We start from the raw sequence: 24,730 nt of genomic DNA on the forward strand, positions 1-24,730 counted from the left end.
GAGAGGGTCTTACAAAGTTCTGTCTGATTGTGGGGTACACGAGCTGATGCTGCTTACTTACTCATTCGTGAAACACATTCCAAATAAGTGAATTCGTTGAGACAGGCAGATATCACAGTGGTACGCATTCAGCTTCTTTGCATAGCATTATTCTAAGTGTTTTCTTATCTGTGATTTTAAAAAATATTCCTGAGGTCATGCTGTTTATCTTCAGGCCAGATAGTTGATCACCTCAGTTCTCTTAAAGTGACTGTATTCATACAACTGGCCTATTTGTGCTGGAAGAGCTGGCAAAACAAACCTTGACTTCATAAACCAAGGTCAACAAATATTCAGCATCCTCAACCAGAGTGTGCATCAGGTGATATATCAGATACCACCTTAGAATCCTTATGGCACCATGCTCCAGGTAGTCAATACCAATCCATAAGAGTTGTCAGGCAACCCCAAACTTGTTGTTTTAGAGTAGACACTTAACCAGGACCCTACCACTCCTTTTTATCAAACAATTGTCTCATCAAATGCCTAACATGTGTCAAATGCTGTGCTAAACTTTAGATATATTTATAACAGTGAATAAAACAAGACACAACCCTTCTTTAATGGGGAGAGAGACATTAATTAACCACACAAATGATATGAAAATTATAACCATGAATAGTGAATTATTATGTGGTGAGAATTCTCATGTATGTGTCATTTCATCATCAAAATACCTTGCTTTTGTGGATGAATTTACTGGAAACCACAGAGACATCATGATTTACTCCTAGTCCAATGCAAGTACAATCATCCCTCGGTATTCAAGACAGACTGGTTCCAATAACCCCATGGATATCAAAATCCATGAATGCTCAGTCCCTTCAATAAAATGACATGTGCAGATCCTCCCATATACTTTAAATCATCTCTAGATTACTTACAATACCTGATACAATGTAAACAGTTGTAAATACATTGTAAATGCTGGGTCAATAGCTATTGTGTGGCAAATTCAAGTTTAGTTTTTTAAGACTTTCTGAAATTTTTTCCCCAGATGTTTATGACCCATGGTTGGTTGAATCAGCAGTTGTAGAACCCTCAGAATAAATGGTTAATGGTAGTGGATCCAAGATGCAGAAGAGTTTTGTCAGGCTCCTCGTCCTGCCTTCTGTTTGGATCGCCTTTGAGACGCAGTGTCCCCCATTCTCTCTGTGGGTGGCAGGATGTCTGTGTGTGGTACTGAGCATGCTTTTTCTGCTCATTGTGTGTTTCGTTCTTGTTCACTTCACTCTGAGGTTGCCACAGCTGGGAAAGAACAGGGACGCTGCAGAAAGGGACTAAAAGGGGGGATTTAGGTCAGCCTCAAAGGAAGGGGCGGAGGCAAAGGGTACATGATTAGGACTTAAGAAGACCCAGTCCAGACCAGAACCTCCATGGTCCCCAAACAGCCCACCCAGAGGGGACTCCAGCATTTCTTGGCAGATCAAGAGCCTTATTGTTTAATTTTACCCACATGTAATCAAGGCTTGCAATCTTAGAAGCTTCATACTAGTTCATTCTTCTGACTCTTGATCTGATTCAGCTGGTGTGAGAGACCTGTGTGAACAATGTTGGACTCTGCCTGAGGGGAAAAAAGCCACTCAACAGTATGATGGAAAAAATTTCCTCTAGTGTCTCCCATCCACTAACCCAGAGGAAATAAAATGTTAGGGGCTCATTACCCATCTTTTGTAATCCTATGGCACTTCTTGCCCTTTTCTATTCTGACACTGGTTATTTCCCAGAATTTTTTTAAAAGGGTACAAACCATTGTTTCTGGGTCTTTGGGCCAAATCAAGTACAAATCTACAAAGAATTTCTGTGGAGTTTTTTTGGGAATTTCTTAATACATGTATAAGCAGACATGTGTTCCAGATCCCTGAGGATACTTCCATAGTCAGAGGTCAGAGTGTGTCCTCATTTTTGATTGGAAGAAAATGTGTCACTATGCTCAGAAAAGCATTTATCACATCATACCATAATTATTTCTTCAGGAGCTTTTCTTCTCCACCACACTGAGAAGTCCTCCAGGACAAGAGCCACAACACGCTCATCTTTCATTCTTAGTGCCTGCAAGTGCCTTTGGCCTTCCCGAGTCCTGGGTACTGTAGGTGGAATCAGAGTGGCATGCACCATGGCCCAGGAGGCAGACCTTCCCGAGTCCTGGGTACTGTAGGTGGAATCAGAGTGGCATGCACCATGGCCCAGGAGGCAGATTTGTAGCCCACATTAGTCATGGTGGTCAGTACTGAGCAGGGAAAGGGGTGAACTTGGACACTAAGGGCACTGGAGCAAATTAGAGAGGTGCCCTTGGGAATAACTGGGTCTAACTGGGAACTTGAGAATTCAATATGCACAGAAGTGATTTCTGCCAGTCTTAAGTCATAGATGACTTTCATTTTACCCCTCCAGGGACGATTCTGTCTTCATAACCAACCCTGGCTGTTAAGCCCAATTTAGTCATGACACTTTTCAGCAATATTGCAAACTGATACATGACAAGTTCTCCTCTTTTCATTAATTACTCATCCCAAATTCCACTTTCTCTGCATGCATCTCTGAGCAGCAGTTCTCAAGCTTTTTAATTTCAGGGTTTCTCATACAGGCTTAAAAATTATTGAGAACTTCAACATGCTTTTGTTTAGATGGATTGTGTCTCAATATTCACCACCTCAAAAATTAAAACAGATATTTTAAAATATCACTTATTAGTTAATTTTAAAAAGTAACATATAATGAATTAACAATGATTAGCTTATTACATGTCAACATATTTTATGAAAATAGCTGTATTGTCCAAACAAAAGAAATTTAGTGAAAAAGATGTCATTGTTTTACATTTTTGCAAGTCTCTTTAATACCTGGTTTAATGGAAGACACCTGGATCCTCATACTGGCCTCTGCATTTAACCTGTTGTGTCATATCTTTTTTTTTTTGGCTTAAGTATATGAAGAAAATTCTGTCTCACACAGATATGTAATTGGCAATGAGAAGCATATTTAAATAACCTTTTCAGATAATTACAGATAATCTTATTTGATGTTACACTCAAACTCTGCAAATGGTAGTTTCTTAAAGGAGAATTACAATGTGGAATGAGAAACCACATCAGTGAACTTGTACTCTGTTACATTAAAATGTGTTGCTTTCCCTTGTACTTTCAATGAATCTTTCACAAATGAATGATTTTGTAACATCATCTATTGGTCATTTGAAAAATATTGGTTTACTGAGTTTTGCAGATAATCCAGATACTGAAACATTTCTTTAATCCACATCAAAAGTCTCATTTGTTAAGATCATTTCCAATCTCATCAGTAAAGTGTTAATGTATTGGAAAGCTATCAAATTCATGGCAGTGGATACAAGCTTCCCAAGAGCCTAAGCTTTGCTTGAAACCTCAGATTTTATCATTGGCAACAAATACCATCAGGTCTTTCTTGAAGTGACAGGCTCATTTCATTTTTTAAGAAAATGTATGCCAAATTCTCAAGTCTGAATAACCATAATTTGTCATTCATTCTTTCAAGTAAAAATGATGTTTTATGACAATGAAAGTGTCCAACTTGCACCTCAAGCAATTGTACAAGTGCTTTTATTTAATATACAGCAAAAAGGCTTCATGTGTTTTTCCCAATTAGTCATGCAGAATAAAAAAAAACATGTGTACTTAAAGGTAGAGAGTTAATAACATTAATAACGTATATTGTTTCATCAAGGCTATTCCTTAGTGAAACTGACTTTTGGGGTTGTTGTTTAGGGCTAGTCCCTGGTGGTAAGGAATACATTTATGATTAATATAGTTCAAGGCCACTGCCTTCACCCTCACTGACTGCCAGGAGTTTTACTTGCAATTGCTTTTGCCACATCAGTGTTAATGTTGACACACGGCAAAAAGAAAATTTTGTCTAAGTATTATTATGAAAGTAGTTTTCACCTCATAGATCCCTCTGAAAGGGCTGGAGGTGAGGGGTGGTCTCGGGGGTCTGTAATCGTGCTTGAGAATGTCTGCAATAGGATTAGATAGCAGCCTAAGAGGGCTGTCCTTCAGTTGTCCTTGGGAACTTGTCCACGTGGCTTTCAGCCATCTGTTGTGGTGGGCCACATCTGCAGGTAGCTCTTCTCAATCATTATTCAAAATGGTTTGCTCCAAATGCTGTTTCTGGGGGTTCCCTCTCTTGGAGGACAGAGTATTCTCTGTATCTATGATGCCTCTGTCTCATAGAGGAATTAAGCCTGAGGTAAGGAAGGCAGGAAGATGGTATAAATGATCTCTGGCATTCCCTCCAATCGCAATGCCATAGATCACTGCTGGCCATCTGGAAATAGTAAAATCTTTTTTTTTTTTTTTATTCATTCAATCATTAGTTCATTTATTTGGCTGACTGAAATCTTTTTAAAACACTCCTAAGTGTGTGGTTTCTAGAAATCCATTTGAAACCTGGATCATGCAAGTTTTACCTTCTAATTTTTTAGTGGGGAAAAAAATCCAAACACACACACACACACACAATTAAGGGCTTAGATCACATAGCCAGAGAGAGTTCAGAACTAAAATCAAAGCTCAGATCTTCTGATTCCCTTTTGCCTTCCTCTGTGGCTACCACAAGGTGGTCTTCTCTCCTCTGCAGTAAAATTACATATCTCATTCACAAAGCATCTTTTAATAAGGCCCTGCTATACCACCATGGTCTCAACTGCTACCAAATTCTGAACAGCGTGGTCCCACTGTACAAAGACCTGGGCTGCAGAGATCCTAGGTTAGAAGTCAGAGCTCTGGATTCAGTGTTAGGAAAAGGGCATGCCCCCAGTGTCTGTCCTCGGTACTGCAAGTCTGCAGTGCTCCAGGAGCATTTGTTCTTTACAGGAACCTGGTGAATAGGCAGCATTACCGTGTAGGGATGTCTCAGAGGCTGGAGATATGCCCACTCTTCACCAGGGAATTGGGAGTTGCCTAACAGGTGCTGAGTCTCTTTGCTTTCTTGCTCTGAGCACAGTATCTGGGTTTTTGACAAATGCTTCTACCCCACAGAGACTCTGTAATTTCCCTTGATAATGTCAACTGCATAACTTCCCTCATTTTTGATGTAACATGATTTTAATACCGTTTGACAAATATATGTTGACAAAAGTAACATTTTTTCCAAGAGCCAATTTTTTTCATATGGCAACAGATTGTCTAGAATATAAACATGGCCATTGGAATACTCTATGGAATCAAAGTTAATTTCAGCATGAAACTCAGCCATCTTTTCCATTGGTCATTTAATTTTTACAAATTATTAATTCTTAAATCCAGTCACATGAATCACCACCACTCTTAAACTTGGCAACTTCTTTCATTTCTTCATATAGTCACCTGTATGCAGAGTTTCTACATCACATTTGAACACATCATGTCCTACTCTTCGCATTTGATTTGGTTTCCATAGTCATAATTTATAACAGCTTGTTCTAAGTCACTTATCCAACTGCTCTTTTATTGAACATTTAAGTGATGTTAGGTCTTTTGCTAATATAGAAAGTTCTACAATAAAATACTTTCTTCTTCAACTCTTCCTTCATTCTTCCACCTTTCTTTGAATTATTTCCTTGAAATAATTTCCAAAGAGTAAGACTTCTGGATTAAAGGATATGGACATTTTTTGGCTCTTGAAACTTTTTGCCAGATGCCTCTCCAAAACATTTGTATCAGTTCACCATGTTAACAGTAATGAATAAATGTATCTGTTTCTCCCAGCCTCTTCAGCATCCAGTATCACTTTCTCCACTGGGTTTAGCCAATTAATGGTTATAAAAGATTAATCTTATTTTAAACTGGCATTGATTTAATTACACATTTGAATTTTTTCATATTTATTATCCTTTGTCTTTAAAGTCAGCCACTGGTGACTGGGGTGTTGGCAGAAATCAAGCCTGATTTTGCTCATTACCTTCCCAGGGCTGAGGTCATTATCTGGCACATTGAAAGCCTCTCAATAAATAGTGCTGATGAATGGATGAATGATGAGTAGCAGTTATGAAATGAGCAAGGAAGAAAGCAAGGAGGGAGATGAACAATGAAAAATCACTGATGAGGTTGTGGCAGGAGAGAGGAGGGGTACTTTATATTGCTGCTAAGGGGTGAGCACACTGAAAGGGGCAGGAGGTATAAGGGAAGATGGGTAAGGAAGATACTGCAATGATGATGGTATCTTGGGCTATGGCAGCGGATGTGGTGATGGAGAGAATGAATGGGTTTGAGTTCCCTTTTAGAAGGAGACTCTGCCATGGATTAGATGTGGAGAAGTGGGAGGGAGAAGCATCAGAACTCACAAGCCAGTCTCTGGCTTGGAGATGGAGGTAACTCTTTCATCTTAAAATATTCCTCAATATTGTCTTTCCATTTTTATAAATGATTGTGAAATCATTTTTATCAAGTTCTGTAAAGGATCCTGTCAGAATTTTAAGTGGGATTGTATTAAATCATCAAATTACTTTGGGAAGAATTGTCAGCTTTATGACATTTAGCTTGCAGAGTTCCTTCCCATTTAAAAATAAGATCATTTGTGGATTTCCTTAGCCCAGTGCCTGTAGCAACAATGAGCCCAATGTGGACCACAGCCCCCTTCTCTTGATCTAACTTCAGAAATAATTCAACATTCAATAAACAATAATTCTACTTCCCATCATCACTGGGAAATCTCTTTCTGAGCTGAGTAATGGTGCCCATCAGAGCTTCCCAGCTGTGCCACCACCAGGCTGAGTCACGAATGAAGTATGTCACCAGGAAATAGAATTCGGTACCAAGCACATGTGTCATGATATGCTGTTTCAGTAAAGAAGGAGCAGAGAGAATAGATTAAATAGCTTTTTCTCTCTCTTCTCCTCCCTTCCCGCCATCTCTTTGGGGAGTCTTACAGCAACAACTCACTGGAGTATGCTTTGAGAGAAGAGAAGAAAAAACAATCTCATCTTCCCATAAACAAGCAGGTTGAATGCACATATTAATCTTTGACCTTTCCTCAAATTCCATAAAAATAACACTAGGTGAATATATATGTATCCAAAAAGATAAGAGAAGAGGGCCACACCATGCAAGAAATATCACTAAGGGAAAATAAAAGACCATAGACAAATGGCAACTGCCAAGAAGAGCAGGGAAAGATGAATCCTAAGTATTGAGTTGGCCGAAACATTCACTCGGGTTTTTCCATAGCATCTTAACAGAAAAACTCGAATGAATGTTTTGGCCAACCCAGTACCTGCACAGCAAATAGTGCAGAAGGCCCAAGCCCATTCATAGTACGGAGCACAGGAGCAGAACCACATGTCCAGCACAATGAATGAAAAAGTGCTCAACACAACATCATGAAAGCTTAGAATAATTGGGAGAGGGACAACCCTGAAGAGCAATGGGCGTTCAGAGAAATGAGTAACAAAAGATCAGACCTCTTTAGAGCAACTCAAGAACTACACAGCAATAGAACACCATCAAACTGCAAGCTCGTGGTTATAAATTCTCAGGGGAAGAACTTTTGTTCAGCCCAGAGTCCTGGTCAGGATAGAGATCCCCTCTTGTCATCTCCATGTCCTAGTTGAGTTTCTTTCCGGATCACCTTTTTGTTGAAAGTTTTTTTTTTGTTTTGATAAGAGAGTATGTGATAGGTAATCTCTACTTTTCTATATTTACAGAGTTTTGTATTTTTTTAGTAACCTCATATATGTTTACTCTAGAAAGCTTTATTTTAGCTTAGTCCATCCCAGGTCCCAAGGGATATGTTCATTTACGGCACATGAGCATCTCTGGTCCATGCGAGGTCCCTCTGGCTTTATTTTGTTCCATCACATCTATCCCATAGTTATTGTGATTACAGTCACATTAAAATTTTTTCTGCCATCTTCTATTTTCTGAAATGACTTCTTTCTGCTCCCTGAGTCAAGTTTTTTGCTGATGGCTTTAAAGTTATTGGACTCATTTTTTGGTTCTTATGGTGGTTGCCTTTCATTTAAGACACATGCTTATATCTATTTACTTCTATTGATTTTGTAAACATTTTTATCCTAATATCTTCCCTGAACAAAAACAAGAACATTAGCATGCTCTCTTTCCTTTGGTCTCTGTGATCCCTGTACGCAAATACACACTTCATACTGATTATTTTCTAGAACTTTATTTCTGAATTATTACAGATATTTTCTTTTTTTTACTGAAGTGAGTTGATTTAAGTGTTTCAGTTATTCATATGTACATTTTGTTTTTATATTCTTTTCCATTAGAATTTATCAGAGGCTATTGAATATAGTTCTCCATGCTATATAGTAAGACCTTGTTGTTTATCTGTTTCGTATACAATAGCTTACATCTGCCAATCCATCCCTCCCTCAACTCCAGTCTATTCTCTCTGTGATTCTTTTTCTTTTTCATAGACAGGTTCATTTGCGTCATACTTTAAATTCCACATATAAGTAATATCCTATGGATTTTTTCTTTAGTCATTGCTTTTTCATACAAACATAATCTTCACTAAAGTTTTGATCGCTGTGGCTTTTTAGTGTTTTTCATATTGAGTATTTCTTACAAGTTTTTCCATAGCAGGTCTTTGCAAGGCAAACCCCCTAAAGTTTTTGATGGACCTGAGAATATTTTTATCATGCTCTCACATTTAAATAGCATATGGCTCCATCTGTGACCTAAGTTCAAAAACCTTTTCTTTAATACTGTAAAATACTGGATTCTTATATTCCACTGTTAAGTCCAATGTCAACCTGATTTTTTATTTATCCACGTGATCTACTCTTTGTGCATTTCAATATTTTTAAATATATCTTTGATAATCTTAATACTAAATTCCTTAATTTTCACTATGAACATGACTAAGTGGATTTTTTTTTCTTTTTGAAAAATGTTTTACCATTCTATGAGTTCTTTACATATGACATCTTTCCTCTTCCTTTAACTCTGGGAGATTTATTTTTCTCCAAATATCGCCTCTCCTGTTTTCTCACTTTCTGAGCCTCCAGTGACCAAGATGTTGTTACTTTGACTCATCCCCATGTCACCTAGGTTTTACTTTAAATTTCTCTCTCTTCAGACTTTCTGCCACATCGTGGGAGCATGTTTCTCACTCTCCTTCCCCACATCTCTTTCTTCAGTGCTAACCACCCTGCTTTTTATCCCTGTTACTGTACTGCTTATTTTAACCATCATGTGGGAGTGGTTTTTGTAGACCTTTATTTTGAAATAATTTCAAATTGATATAAAAGTTGCAAAGATGGTACACAGAACTCGTTATCTTTCACTCAGATTCTGTAATTGCCAACATTTTACATTTGCTTTATCATTCTCTCTCCATAAATATATATACATTTTATGTCTTTCTAAACTTTTGAGAATAAGCGGCAGACAGCATGCTTGCCCCTTTACCTCTAAATACTTCAGTGTGTATTTCTTAAGAATGAGCACATTCTCTTACAAAATTACAGTACATTTATATTTAATATTGATAAAAATACTATTTTCTAATCTTCATACCTTGTTCAAAGTACACTAATTGTACTTCTAATGTTCTTTATGGCAGTACTATATGATATCAATATTATGCAAGACATAAAAATGAGCTAGAAATGTAATTTAAATGTTCTAGTATCTACATTAAAAAGTAAAAGGCAAGTGAAATTAATCTTAATAATAAATTGTATTTAAGCCAGTATAGCCAAAATAATATCATTCCAACATGTAATTAACATAAAAATTATAATTGAGATGGCTTACATTCTTCTTTCATACTAAAAACCAGTGTGTATTTTTTAATTACAGCACTTGTCAACTCAGACTAGCCTCATTTCAATTATTCAGTAGCTGCATGTGGCCAGTGGCGCCCACAGTGGACAGTACTGCTCTGTAGCAAAGGAAAAATATTAATACAACGTCTGGTGCTGGATTCGAGCCAGGATCACACATTGCATTTACCTGTCAGATGTCTTTAGCCTCCTTTAATCTGGAACAGTTCCTTAGTCCTTTTAATTTTATGACAGTGACATTTTTTGAGTACCAGGCAGTTCTTTTATAGACTCTCTCAATTTGGGGTTGTCTGATGTTTCCTCACAATTAGGTTCAGGTCATGCATCTTTGGCAGGGACACCAACAAATATTTGTTACAAATATCTGTTTAGCACCCAATTTACATTTGGTTCTTTTTCTTTACTTCTTGAATTTGCATTCTATTACAACATTCCCACTATGCTTTTGAGGGTAGGTATTATGCTTACATTAAATTTTTGGTCCAGCTGTTGCAGTTAGTGTTCACTTTGCTTTCACTTTTCCTAGTTGTACCCTTTGATATGTAGTTTTTGTGGCAGATGGTCTTGTTTCTCTGGTGATTTAATCATTAGGCCTATTAGTATTTGATGGGAAAGGGCCAAATTCTAGGTGGTATCTCTTCAGATGTGTTTAAGGGAAAGAAAAAAAACGAGACCAGGGAAGAAAGATTAAGTCCCACATCACCGCTATCAATTCCTCCATTTGCTTGCATTCCACTAGATAAATTAATAAGTAAGTGAAGTCGCTCAGTTGTGTCCAACTCTTTGCAACCCCATGGACTGTAGCCTGCCAGTCTCCTCCGTCCGTGGGATTCTCCAGGCAAGAATACTGGGGTGGGTTGCCATTTCCTCCTCCAGGGGACCTTCCCAACCAAGGATCGAACCCGGGTCTCCCGCTTTGCAGGCAGACTCTACCACCGATCTTCATCTGGACACTCAACGAAAAGCAGAAATAGAAAGACAGGATCTCTTTATGTTCTAATTCCAAGCTCTGTGAATCTGGAGAGGGAGGGGATGGAGAAGCCCCCTTCACCTCTTCTTCCCTTGAGAAGAGCTTTCTGCTGCCCTGAGAGTATTGTGACTGTGGACAGGAAGAGAGCTTGCATGCTGCTGCAAACATCTGGATTGCAGGACAAGTAACGGCCCTCTCTTGGCAATGTCAGAAGGGGTGGAATAAGAGAACTCCAGCAGCTCCCCTCCCAGTCCTTCCCCCCACCAACAAGTCAAAGGAAGGAAGAGGACTCCTGGGTCAGGTCACCTCCCACCCCATTCCCACCTTCTGTCAGGACAGCCTTTGCTCTCTCCTTTGTCTCAGTGCTCTGTTAGTTCCCTGAATCTGTGCTTCCCTCTGTTTCTGAAGTTTCCCAGGGTTGAATTAAGAGGAATGAAGAGTATGTATGCTAATCTGCCATCTCATCAGGAACTAGCAATAAACTTCCAGACTCCGTTGTTGTTTTGTCGTTCATTTTAATTCTTGGCAATATCTGTTCTTACTGCGATACTGTGGTAAATTTACCTATGTTTTTCAGATTCTTTATTCTATTACCTTATCATTTTCTTCCCAATTTTTTATATTCTGGTAATGGGGTATTGACGGAGAAGGCAAAGGCACCCCACTCCAGTACTCTTGCCTGGAAAATCCCATGGATGGAGGAGCCTGGTAGGCTGTAGTCCATGGGGTCGCTAAGAGTGGGACACGACTGAGCGATTTCACTTTCACTTTTCACTTTCATGCCTTGGAGAAGGAAATGGCAACCCACTCCAGTGTTCTTGCCTGGAGAATCCCAGGGACGGGGGAGCCTGGTGGGCTGCCGTCTGTGGCGTCGCACAGAGTCGGACATGACTGAAGTGACTTAGCAGCAACAATGGGGTATTGATACCTTGATTTTCAATTGTGTACTTATAATTTCTCTTTGAATTTAACAGTCTTTGTTTTCTGTTTGTTGCTATCTTCTCTGGGCCCTACAAACATAATATTGTGACATCATAGGTTTCATTATTAACTCTGACTTCCACCGTCACATAATTAACATAATTAGCTTCCCTGAATAACCTTTGCCTTAAACTGTATCTGACATCCCACCTGCTTTTCCTTCACTTTAATTTATCTTTTTAGTGTCTTTTTAATTTATTTTTTTTTACTTTTAGCCTTCCTAAGTCTTTTTAAAAGTTTCCTAGTAAATCATTGCATTAATCCAATTGGAAATGTTTTGTTGTTTAGGCCAAGAGAGGTGTTTGCTTCTTTGTTGGTTTGCTTCCCATATGATTGTTTAAATTTACAATTATTTTAGTCTTATTCAGTCTATGTTCTGCCATTCTAACTTTCTACCCCTCAGTTTTTTTATTTTTTAATTGAAAGATAATTGCTTTACAGAATTTTGTTGTTTTCTGCCAAATATCAAAATGAATCAGCCATAGGCATACATATGTCCCCTCCCTCTTGAACCTCCCTCCCATCTCTCTCCCCATCCCACCCCTCTAGGTTGATACAGAGCCCCTGTTTGAGTTCCCTGAGTCATACAACAAATTCCCATTGGCTGTCTATTTTACATATGGTAATGTAAGTTTCCATGTTATTCTCTCCATACATCTTGACCTCAATTTTTACAAATAAATTTTTTTTAGATTTCTTTGGTGTTATATAGACAATGCATGTTCTTGGTTTTACTTTTGTTTATTTTTATTCCCTCTGGCAACAATCTTCTTTTCTATTCAATTAACTATCAACTTAATATAAACAACAAGATATTCTGTTTTATCACTACATCCATTTCTTAATAGAACTGTATATTTTTGATTCATTTTTATGGGAAACCTTTGCAGTTTTTTGTTTTTTTCAACTCCTTTCTCACTTGCATTTTCCATTTATTTAACTTCAGTTCAGTTCAGTTCAGTCACTCAGTCCTGTCCGACTCTTTGCGACCCCATGAATCGCAGCATGCCAGGCCTCCCTGTCCGTCACCAACTCCCGGAGTTCACTCAGACTCACTTCCATCAAGTCAGTGATGCCATCCAGCCATCTTATCCTCTGTCATCCCCTTCTCCTCCTGCCCCCAATCCCTCCCAGCATCAGAGTCTTTTCCAGTGAGTCAACTCTTCGCATGAGGTGGCCAAAGTACTGGAGTTTCAGCTTTAGCATCATTCCTTCCAAAGAAATTTAACTTACTACTCATTTAACTTATTTATTTTAATTTATATTTATTTAAACAATTCTCCTAATTCCCGAATCCTATCACGAATATTTCTTCCTAATTATTGTTCTTATTTACTTATCTCTTCAATAGGTACTTACTAATTCAGGATTTCTTATACTTTTAACAGCATCATTTTTTTTTCATGTCTGTCTGCTAAGATCAGATATCTTTTGGAAGTAACTTTTAAAGCCAAAATTCTTCATTAGTTGGTAATTAAACTCCTTAAGACTCAAAAGCCTATGGAGTCTTTGCCTTTGGATAACAACTTACTTGGATAAAAACCCAAAGTATACTGTTTTTAATGCTGTGGTTTACACATGGTTTTTCATTACAATGAATGACATATACTTCATATTCACTTATGAATTCTATTCCTTTACATGAAATCTGTAATCCAGCTCCTTACAGAGTACTTTCTTTTTTTCTTAGAGATAAAATATTTAATGATGCATGCTGATCTCATTTTTAAAATGGGATCTGAAATAGGGCTGTATTTATACCTTCAACTATTTTATTTGTGGTAATATTTTTCTTCTAGCAGATTTTTTTTTAATCTTTGATTTTTTGTGGTTGTTATTGTTATTTGTTGTTTGCTCATTCATTCCACAAATCTGTTCAGAGCATCTGTTGTATGTAGGCATATCCTCAGTTTACTCCTATTTATTTCTTACCTTTCTCTAGGAACTCCTGTCTTTCCCAGAGTGCTCCGTTCTCTAAGTCCATCCTCCTCATCTTTTCGTATCCTTCACGCTCTGCATATTTTCTCCTAGTTCATTTTCTGTTTAGTTTGCAATAGCATTCAGTTCCACCTTTACCTATATATCATTGTTGACTTCTTCTCTCCTCTCCCTCCCATAATGAGCTTTCCTGAAATAAGTGTAATATCATTCTCCCACATTTAAAAAATAGATTGCAACTGTTCTCTAAATCCTGTTTTGATTTTCATTTCATTTCATGGTTTACTGATTCCACAGCCCCTAATCCCACTTCCCCCTGCATCCAGGTTCTTAATTCACATATCTCCTTTCATACTATTAAATATTCTTAATAGTTCAAAATCACTCCCCCCCTCCTTTTGCTCATTTTTCCTTATGTTTCTTGTGATTATTATGACTCTGTCTGTGCTCAAATGTATATGACTCTGTGAGACCCTTTGGACTGTGGACCGCCAGGCTCCTTTGTCCATGGGATTTTCCAAGTAAGAATACTGGAGTGGGTTGCCATGTCCTCCTGCAGGGGATCTTCCTGATCCAGGGATCCAACCTGCATCTCTTGTCTCCTGCATTGGCAGGTGAGTTCTTTACCACTAGCGCCACCTGGATGGACTTGAAATCAGAAGGTTCACAGCCTCTCACTCTGCCTTTTCCTGAAAGTTCACAAATTATATTTCTTGGGCATATCCTTTTGTAAATAAGACACACCTATATTGGGTTGACCATTCAAAATTATGTATTATATAAAGTATTGCTTTCTTTTTATCTGTCAAGGTAAAGTCCCATTACCACTGAAAGGATAAGTTAATTTATTGATAACTTGCTTGCCATTTATGCCTGCTGGATGGTGGTTTTAAAAGCACATGACTCCTGCATCTCATTCATATAGCTTACATAGTCACCTGTTTTGAACTGATTTGAGCAGGAAGAGAGATTGGATTCATTGGCAAGTCATGGATCAATTATTATGTAAGCTCTAATGCTACCAGTTTCCCTGGCAAAATGGATGTGATTAACATTTAAGCTTGACACGAACCCATGCATTTTTCATTTAATATTTCCTTCAAACCTGTTTGCCAGTTCCTGTGTCGTGATTCTAAGAAAAGCATACTTTGATAATAAAGATTTAATTTTCCCTTTGCATGAAAATATTCTGAACTCCATAAAGGTTTATGAAATTGTGGGAGAGTGGATAGACAAAGTTCATTAAACAACAGCATTATGTATGGTTACCCAGGAATTTGCACACAAAACCCTGCTAAAGCTAATGGCCTTTATGTACTTAAGTTTTCCGAACAACAAGAGTTGAAAAATATACCCACAAGAATTGTTTATGCTAAGAAAGGCCAACTATTTATAATCACAAGTGAAGTTTCTGCAAAGGTCTGTGCCAGGCACTACAGTCCTGGCACACATCCCTCCCAATTTGCAAGAACTCTACTGTTCGGGGCTAGAAGTAAAGCATGAATACAAAGAAATACTTGCAGCTTTTCCCTAGCCTCAGTTAAATTCAGAGTGAAAGCACAAACATATGAGGACAAAGGGTGTAGGGCATCACACTGCCTTATTCGAGTGAAAAGGATTAGTATGGGTGGCCCAGCAGTAAAGCCAGTCATCTGTGATCAGGGCGGAGGATAGTTATAATCCCTTTACTGTACCACCGAGTTGATTGATTAAATAAGTTATGAGTCAAATGCTCCCAGAACCTCTTGGAAACTTCCAGAGTCTGTGCATAATCATAGGGTCCTAATGACCTTCTGCTGGAAGGAGAACGTGTGTGCTACCTGCAGAGAACACTTAAAGAAAGGCCTGGGAGGAAGCTAACCTTTTTCACAACCGCCAGCAAGAGTTTAATTAAACTCTCTCTAACATAATAAGCTTGATTCAATTTAAGAGCAAAATGTGCCATGTGTTCCCCGCACATGGCGCTTCCCAGGGTCTTGCAGCTCAAGTGGAAAGAACAATGGCAAGCAGAAGGCTTTCTCTTCACATCTGGTTCCTTGAAATGGGGCTAAGGGGCTTTCTGGAGGGTGTTGCTGCCTGGGACCCTTAGTGTTTACAGATGTGAGTGGCTTTCAGACATTGAATGCAAATTGCATTTGCTTTGTTGCACTTACCCTGGGAAAACCAAGAGGAAGAGGAGGAATAATGTTCCTTTATCCGCCCACCCACATTGAGATGCAGGGCACAGTCTTTGCAGGGTTATTGGGTCCCTAAGCAACCTTTGAAGAGAGCTGTACATCTGTCCGGCTGTCTCTGCTACAGCCGACATGGATTCATTTGGCTCTGCTTTTTAAGTCTCTGCTTCCATCTTTGCTCCACTGACTGAATTTTTTAGATAAAGCTTTCTTGCCTGCAGACCTGAGTGGCTACCTAGCTCCTGGACTAATTCTGCCTCCCTCTTAAACTTTTATCTGTATCCTGAAGGTGAGCTCAGTAGATAAAAAATGAAAGATGGTCAGCTTTTAAAGTGGAATCTAAAAGCCAGAAAAATATGCTAAAGCAAGGAAGGTGGGGAAAATGTGTTCTTACTGGAATACCAAACCACAACACCAAATATCAGAGCAATTTGAGAGTGGGGAAAGAGACCATTTCTGAGGTGAGAGAAACATGATACTCCAGGTTCTCTTGCCCCGAGAAAAAAAAAAAACAGTGACCAGTGGTGAGCACTCTACAGAAAGGTAAAACCTACATGTACAGTCTGAATGATCGTGGCCTTGGAAGTTAGATCCAACTTGAAGTATGGAATCTGAGCCTTGTTATAGGACCTTAGAAAACTTGCTTAGCCTCTGCACCTCAGTCGACTTACCTGAAAACCTGAGATAATCAAAGCATCTACCTAGTGAAGCTGCTTTGAAGATGGCCTGGGTTCAAAGCTAAGCTCCTTCATACAGTAATCATAAGACCTTGGGAAAGACACCAACTGACCTCTAAGCTCTGATTTTGCATTGTTGCTGCTGTTCAGCTGCTGACTTGTGTCCAACTCTTTGTGACCCCGTAGACTTCCCTGTCCTTCATTATCCCCCAGAATTTGCTCAAACTCATGTCCATTGAGTTGGTGATGACATCCAACCATCACATAGTAAAACCATTAATCTACATGTCTGAGTTATTATAGGGTTAGATGAGTTAGTATTCTTACAGTTCTTGAAACAGGCTTGGCATATAGTGAGGGTTCACAAAGTTAGTCATTTTTTTTCTCTACAATGAGATTTTAAAGGGCCCTAGCTCAATATCAGACCCACAGCAGATGTTGTGTTAGCTGTGACTATAATGCGCTTATTTCTAGACCTGTTATCATACCCACACAAATTCTCAGTCTTTAAGGATTTAGCTCTGATCTTGGGTTGACATCTTAGATGAGTCCTCTCATTGGATTGGCTTCCATAATGCAGTGAGAATTTGCTGAAGTTCTGACCTAGCACCTGAATTTCCTTCTTGTCCCAAATGGATGGAAGGCTGATTTTCAGGTATGTTGCTATTTTATCATTTCTAACTTTACAAACACCACTAAAGATGCATGGCCCTAATTTTAAAATTAAAAGACATTTTACAAAAGATGTCATTCTATGGATAGCCTCACCAGCAATGAGGAATTAGAGTTTGCCTTTGTGACATTTCCCCCTCTGAAAGGAATTTAATAACAAATGCAACACACATTTCACAATCAGCCAGGCAAGCACATGGAACTAGTCAGCTAATTTTAATGACAGGTTAGTATTTACTGACTTGTATTTTTGTAAATCAACTAAGGGAAGTAAACAGACTTTGAGATTTATGTGCTCTGTGATTTCTGTTGGCTAAGACTAGTTTTTCTTGGTTTTTCTACCGTTTCTCTCTCCCCTTCCTGCCTCCCCAGATATGCATAAGCAATTCTTAGGTAGACTCTGCCTCAAATTATACTAGGGCCTGAGCAACAGACAGAAGCAAAGTTGGGATGAGATAAGGAAATCAGCTGAATTGTTGAGCTGAGTCCTGTTCGCTTCTCTCTTTGCCAAGCCAGGTCTTACTCAGCCTTCTTACTTCAGCCTAGACCATCACTTCTTCAAGGAGGTCTTTCCTGATAACCCACACCAGACTGGATCTGGTTCTCAAAGGCCCTGTACAACGCTTTATACCCTTCTAATTATTTATTGTTTAGTGGGACTGCTACAGGTTCCCCTAGAGATATGTTCTTCTAGATAGTCATTTAATTTAAAGTTCTACAGAATTCAAAATGCATCCTCACAAAGGATTAAGACTGCTTTTTAAATCCAGCTCTGCAGTGGTACAGCTATGCGCCAATCACAGAAACACAGTTTAAAACTCAGTCAGTCACCAACTCTGAAATTATGATTCTTGATATTCTTTTTTTTTTGGTTTGGTTTATTGTTTTGCATTGTTTTTTGGGAGACCTAGACCTAGAGATTTATTCTAACGTTGGGCATTCTCTTAACTTTTTTTAATAGGAGGATAATTGCTTTACAATGTTATTAGTTTCTGCTGTACAATAACATTCAGTTCAGTTCAGTCGCTCAGTCGTGTCTGACTCTTTGCGACCCCCTGAATCACAGCACGCCAGGCCTCCCTGTCCGTCACCAACTCCCGGAGTTCATTCAGACTCATGTTCATCAAGTCAGTGATGCCATCCAGCCATCTCATCCTCTGTCGTCCCCTTCTCCTCCTGCCCCCAATCCCTCCCAGCATCAGAGTCTTTTCCAATGAGTCAACTCTTCACATGAGGTGGCCAAAGTACTAGAGTTTCAGCTTTAGCATCATTCCTTCCAGAGAAATCCCAGGGCTGATCTCCTTCAGAATGGACTGGTTGGATCTCCTTGCAGTCCAAGGGACTTTCAAAAGTCTTCTCCAACACCACAGTTCAAAAGCATCAATTCTTCGGCACTCAGCCTTCTTCACAGTCCAACTCTCACATCCATACATGACCACAGGAAAAACCATAGCCTTGACTAGACGAACCTCTGTTGGCAAAGTAATGTCTCTGCTTTTCAATATGCTATCTAGGTTTGACATAACTTTCCTTCCAAGGAGTAAGTGTCTTTTAATTTCATGTCTGCAGTCACCATCTGCAGTGCTTTTGGAGCCCAAAAAAATAAAGTCTAACACTGTTTCCACTGTTTCCCCATCTATTTCCCATGAAGTGGTGGGACCAGATTCCATGATCTTTGTTTTCTGAATGTTGAGCTTTAAGCCAACTTTTCACTCTCCTCTTTCACTTTCATCAAGAGGCTTTTAGTCAGGTGTAAATATACATCTGTCCTCTCCCTCGTGAGCCTCCGTCCCACCCCTCTAGGGTATCACAGAGCACCGAGCTGAGTTCCCTGTGCTATGCAGTAGCTTCCCACTAGCTATCTATTCCCACTAGCTATTCACACATGGTAGGTAGTATATAAAAGTCAATGCTACTCTCTCAATTTGTGCCACCCTCTCCTTCCTCCACTGTGTCCACAAGTCCCTTCTCTGCATCTGCATCTCTATTCCTGCCCTGGAAGCAGGTTCATCAGTACCATTTTTCTAGATTCCGTGTATAAGCATTAATGTAGGATATTTGCTTTTCTCTTTCTGAATTATATCACTCTGTATAATAGGCTCCAGGTTCATCTACCTCACTACAACTGACTCAAATTCATTCATTTTTGTGGCTGAGTAATATTCCAGGCAATTCTTTTTAATTGTGAAGAGGGGGAATTTGCATGAACAATTTATGTATAAGGGATTTTATTTCTATTTTTATATGTTTTCATTCATATGTATTTGTATTTCTATGCTCTGTGATTCCTATACACATAACATGAGGCTGGTCCGTAATTATTTGTTTAATTAAATTTGCTTTCTTTCCTTCTAAAGGATAGCTTATAGGAACCGTCACTACCCATTGCTCATCACTGTACATCTAGTGCCCAGCAAAATGCCTGGCACATGGTAGACAGTCAAAAAAAAACCCCAAAGGGGTGGAGGAGGGTAGAAACTGACCTCCTCTGAGCATCTTAAAATAGGAATAATTTTCTTTTTTTCTGTGGGCAGGAAAGACAGTCATGTCTTTCATCTCAAAGAGGAAAGAATTATCTCTTCCTGTGGCCTCCAACAGCATTCTGTCCACTCCTACATCAGGAAGAAGATCCTAACTGGCAAAAATTATTTATCACTCTGTCTCCTATACTAGACTCTCAGTTCCCTGAGGGCAAGGATCATGTCTTGCTCAGAACTATGCTATGATCTCCCAGCCTATACAAAACAGAGTGGACTTTTATCAGTATCAGATGGATGAACTGGACTCCTGGGGTCCACTCCCTCCCTTGTAATGAATGTCACACAGGACAGAGTCTAAACCCTCTCTAAAATCTAAGTTAAATGCATTCTGCTTCCTTTATAAGATCTGGGAAAATATCTCTCATTATCTTCAACCATAGGGCATACAATTAGCATCTTTGAGATACTATGAATAATAGAAATAACACTGGACAAATTTCCTATATGATTCTTTTCCTTATCTTCTATTTCCTGTGTCCTCCTTGGTTTTTCTTCATCTTTTATAAGGGTTTTATGATAGACTTTGGAGAAACACATTAGAATTAATTGGGACCATCATTGTATCCCTAGCTTCAGCATGGTATCTGATATGTGATTAGTGCTCAAGACACATTGTCAGTGGGCTTGCTGCACAAAGTCCCCATTTTTAAGAAAACTTTCTAACTACTTAGAACAATCATAGGAAAAGGGAATGTCTATGTTCTAAAAAAATCTTTATAAATTTACCAGAATTGTGCACATGAAACTCCACTGAAGCTAATAGCATTTACATGCTTAAGTTTTCCAAACAATGAGTTGAAAATATACCCTGAAGAATTGTTTATGCCAAATGAGGCTAACTATTCATGATCATGACTGGGATTGCTGTGTATGTTGTGCCAGCCACTGCATTCCTGCCAAACATCCTCCCAAACAATTTGTAAGGATTCTTGGGTTTCATGTTGGAAATGAAGCAATAAAATGCCTCTTCAACCCAACTTCTGAGGATCTTCTTCTTCATTACTACTTACTGAGGCTACACAAATTAGAGCAACGTCTCAACTCTGTCTTGAAATGCCTGTTTTGGCTGACAAAGCGACATGGATTTTCAACCAAAGGACGTGGAAACTAGTTAATAGTATTGTGATGTCAGTTTGAGTTCTGAACACACAACCCTGGGAAAATGGCTCACACTCCTTCTATGCCAGAGGCACAAACTGAGAGATTGTCAGTCAGATCTTTCTGTCAGCCAAAGTGAGAAATTAGTTCCCTATCCTGGCAGCTGTTGGGCCAAAACTTGCAGAAGAAAGCAAAAAGCTGGCAGGCCAAGGTCTTAGATTTGCTAGAAATTATATGCTTGGAGAATAATTCACCAAAAAATAAAGCTTACAGACCAAAAGTGCTCCTGAAAATTGAGCTTACTGAGGACCTTTAAGACTCAGTCCAACCCTTGGGACTCCAACAAAATCTCCAACAGAGATTTTCCCTGTTGGAAGAATTTTAGAAGTGCGTAGCACCCCATCATTGTCCCAGTTCTAACAAAGCCATCGCATCTAATGGCAAGTGTGTGGACACTGGAGCCATACTGAAGCTTGCACTTAATTAATCTCTCTGTGTCTCACTTTTCTCATCTGTCAAGTGGGAATGATAACAAGGCCAGCGTCTCAGGACTTGTGAGGATGAAATGAATTAATATATGTAAAGAACTTAGAAGAGTGCCTGGTGCAAACTGTTATACAATTGTTAGCTGTTGTTAAAATTCATTTCTTGTGATCCAGCTCTTGCCTTGGCCCCAGGTCTCAGAGTTGAGTCTCAGTCATCAGGAATTCATTGATTCCATAGGTATCTAAGGACTGACTACTATCCAGTTGACCTTGCCCTTAATGTTGCCCTGCTCCCCAGTGAGACCCTATCTTTGCTCCTCCAACCCTTGCTTCTACCAATCCTTCCAAACCCTGGAATTCAGTGTCTTAGACCTGCCAGACCTGCCAAATGCCCAGTGTCCCTGGTCTCTCCTATTACCAGGAGATCCTTGGTCTGCTGGCTCACCTCCACCAACAGTCTCTCTGTCTTATATTTAAGCTCATCTGCCTGCTCTGGTTTTGATTCTGACAGTACCCTTGAAATTTGTTCAAGCAATGAATAAGTTGTTCAGCCCTTATTCCCTCCAAGGGAGAACTAGTAAGCCAGACCTTATCAAGTCAAAGAATTCCTGCTACCCCTTACCGCAATAATTTAATCTCTAATAAGTTTAAAAAAAGAAAAAAGCACCACCACCACTAAGGAAATATCCCTCTAATCATAAACTATCCCTCTTCATCAAGAGAAAACAGACTCCTGTTTAGAATTGCACAAACAGAATTCTTCCATTTCGCCAGCACGCCAAGGAATAATAGGCCCCCAGCTGCCACCTTGGGCTCCAGGTTTCAGGAACTTGGAAAGGGGAATTTTCCATCCTGATTGTTGCCTTTGCAGTGTCCTCAGCTGCCAGGACATGGTTGTGGGCATGGGTCTGAGCCAGCTTTTGCGTTTCTAAATGATAAATCTTAAGATGCTATCCTCCTTCACTACAGGGCCCTGGACACTTGTCAGTCAACCAACTGTCCTGCACATACCTACTATGTGCAGGCCTTTAAAACTGAAAACAAAGTCATTTCTTTATGTATTTTTAAAAAGCATTGGTGGGAAAGCTAGCACTCAAGACAGAACTAACAAAAGTTCTATACTGGAGAAATGGAAGGGACTTGCCCAGGGTCACAGGTCCCAGCTAGGCTAAAGCCAGGATTTAATTACATCACACTGGGCTAAAATACAGATTCTTCAATAGGACTCCATTCACTGGGACCATACCAATCTCATCTCCTGCCCCTCAGAAATTTATTCTTGGCTCCACGTCCATCTTATGTTTCCAGTAGCACCCTGCTCAGTGTGATCTCTGTACCTTCTTTGCACAGGCTGTTTTTTGGGGGGACTTGCAGCACTCTGTTTGCCTACACACCATTCACCTGGCTGAATACTGGCCACCCTTTTGTTCTCAGCATAAACCCTCATTGCCTCAAAAAGCCTTCTTCAATTCCCCAAACTAGATTAGCACCTCTCCTCCTTTCTGCTCCCACCTTCAGTTATCCCGACATGACTCTCCTGTGCTGCCCTGTAACTGCCTGTTTACATGTTCCATCCCCCTAATATGCTGAGACAGGGCAGGGCCCTTGTCTGGTTTGGCTCAGAATCACCAGGACCTTGCATAGGGTTTAGAGCATAACACAAACCAGTGAGTATTTGTTGAATTAAGGTGAACCAAACTCTCTATCAAGCTTCCTCCCTGACAGGTCAAATCCTAAAATAAAGATATGAACTTTGTATAGGTATGAGCTAATGGATCCATGCAGGCTGAGTTCCTGGTCTAGAGCACATGACCTCTGATCTTTAAAATGTGCTAGGTCACACCCACACCTCTAACAAACTCAGGTCATCTCTGTAATTTCCCTTTCACCATCCCTGTTACATTGAGCATTAAACTTCTGATTTCTATACAATGCAGTCAAGCCCCGGGTAGTCCACAATGGGTCTTGAGAGATAAGAATGGAAAGGTTAACACAGCTTCTATCTTCACATTTTCTTTTTTTAAAGTAAACTTTTAATCAAAACATACATACAAAAAGGTGGGTAAATCTAAAGTGTATAGATCACAGGTTCCCATTTATTTGAACACATTTATGTTAACAGCACAAAAACCCAGAAAATTACTAGGATTCCTGAAGCATCTGTTTTGTCCCCTTCCAGTCACTACTCCACCAAGCAAGGGCAACCACCATCTTGACTTATAGACTAATTTTTCCTGTTTTTAAACTTTTTATAATTAGAATTTTTCAGTGTGTAATCTTTTGTGTCTGGCTTCTTTTGTTCAGCTTTATATTAATAGTTGTAAGATTCATCCATATGGTGGTATATAATTTTAGTTTGTTCTTTTCTGCAGCTGTATAGTATTCCATTGTATGAATATACTGCATTTTACTTATGCATCCTGTTATGGATGAGCATTAGGGGAGTTTCAAGTTTGGGGCTATTATGAATAGTGCTATATATGCAGTCTAGTGCATGTCTTCTAGTAAATGGATGTATTTCTGTTGGTTATATTCTAGGAGTGGAATTACTGGGTCATAAGACATGTAGCCTAGCTTTAGCAGATATTGTTAAGTAATTTTTCACAACTAGAGGGGTCTGATGAACCTATATCTTTGCCAACATCCAATATTGTTGGCCTTTTTTTCATTTTAGCTATCTAGTGTATGTGTTGTTATCACTTTGCAATTTTAATTTGAATTCTTTGATTTTGACTACTATGTTATTATTGGTCATTTGGATAATCTGAAGTGCCTATTCAGGCCTTTTGACCATTTTTTTTCTATTGAGTTGTCTGCCTTTTTCTTATTGCTATAGGATTTTATATATGTATATACACACACACATATACATACACATACACATGTACACACACATATATGTATGTGTATATATATAATAGATATGAGTCCTTTGTACATGTAATACATTCTGTGGCTTGCTTTCTTTGCTAATTTTTTGATCAACAGAGGTTTTAATTTTAATGTAATCAAACTGATCTTTTTTTCTTCATGGTTAACAATTTTTGTGTCTCATTTAAGAAATCTTTGCCTGCTTCAAAGTCATGAAGACTTTGTTCATGTTCTCTTCTAAAAGCTTTATTGTTTTTACTTTTCATGTCTAGATGTTGAATTGATCTGTAATTGAATTTGTGTATGGTATAAGGTAGGGGTCAAGATTCTTTTCTTTTTTTCTCCCAAAGTCGTTTACTGGAACGCCCATCCTTCCCTTACTGCATTAGTGTCACCTTGTCGTACAGTAAGGGACTGTGTATCTGTGAATCTGTTTTTGAACTCTAGTCATTGATATGTTCATCTGTCTTTCAGATCTGGAAGTGTTATTTCTCCAGCTTTGTTCTTCTCCAAGATTAT

The 24,730-nt window shown here is 39.0% G+C and overlaps 1 protein-coding gene across 1 annotated transcript in view; it reads left to right on the forward strand.

Annotated features, from left to right (window-relative positions):
• The window catches only part of SPON1 (spondin 1), a 306,130-nt gene that overhangs the window by 129,831 nt on the left and 151,569 nt on the right, over positions 1-24,730 (forward strand). The gene's annotated exons all lie outside the window — the stretch shown is intronic.

The sequence above is a fragment of the Bos indicus x Bos taurus genome, chromosome 15 (assembly GCF_003369695.1).
Source record: "Bos indicus x Bos taurus breed Angus x Brahman F1 hybrid chromosome 15, Bos_hybrid_MaternalHap_v2.0, whole genome shotgun sequence".
Taxonomy (NCBI): domain Eukaryota; kingdom Metazoa; phylum Chordata; class Mammalia; order Artiodactyla; family Bovidae; genus Bos; species Bos indicus x Bos taurus.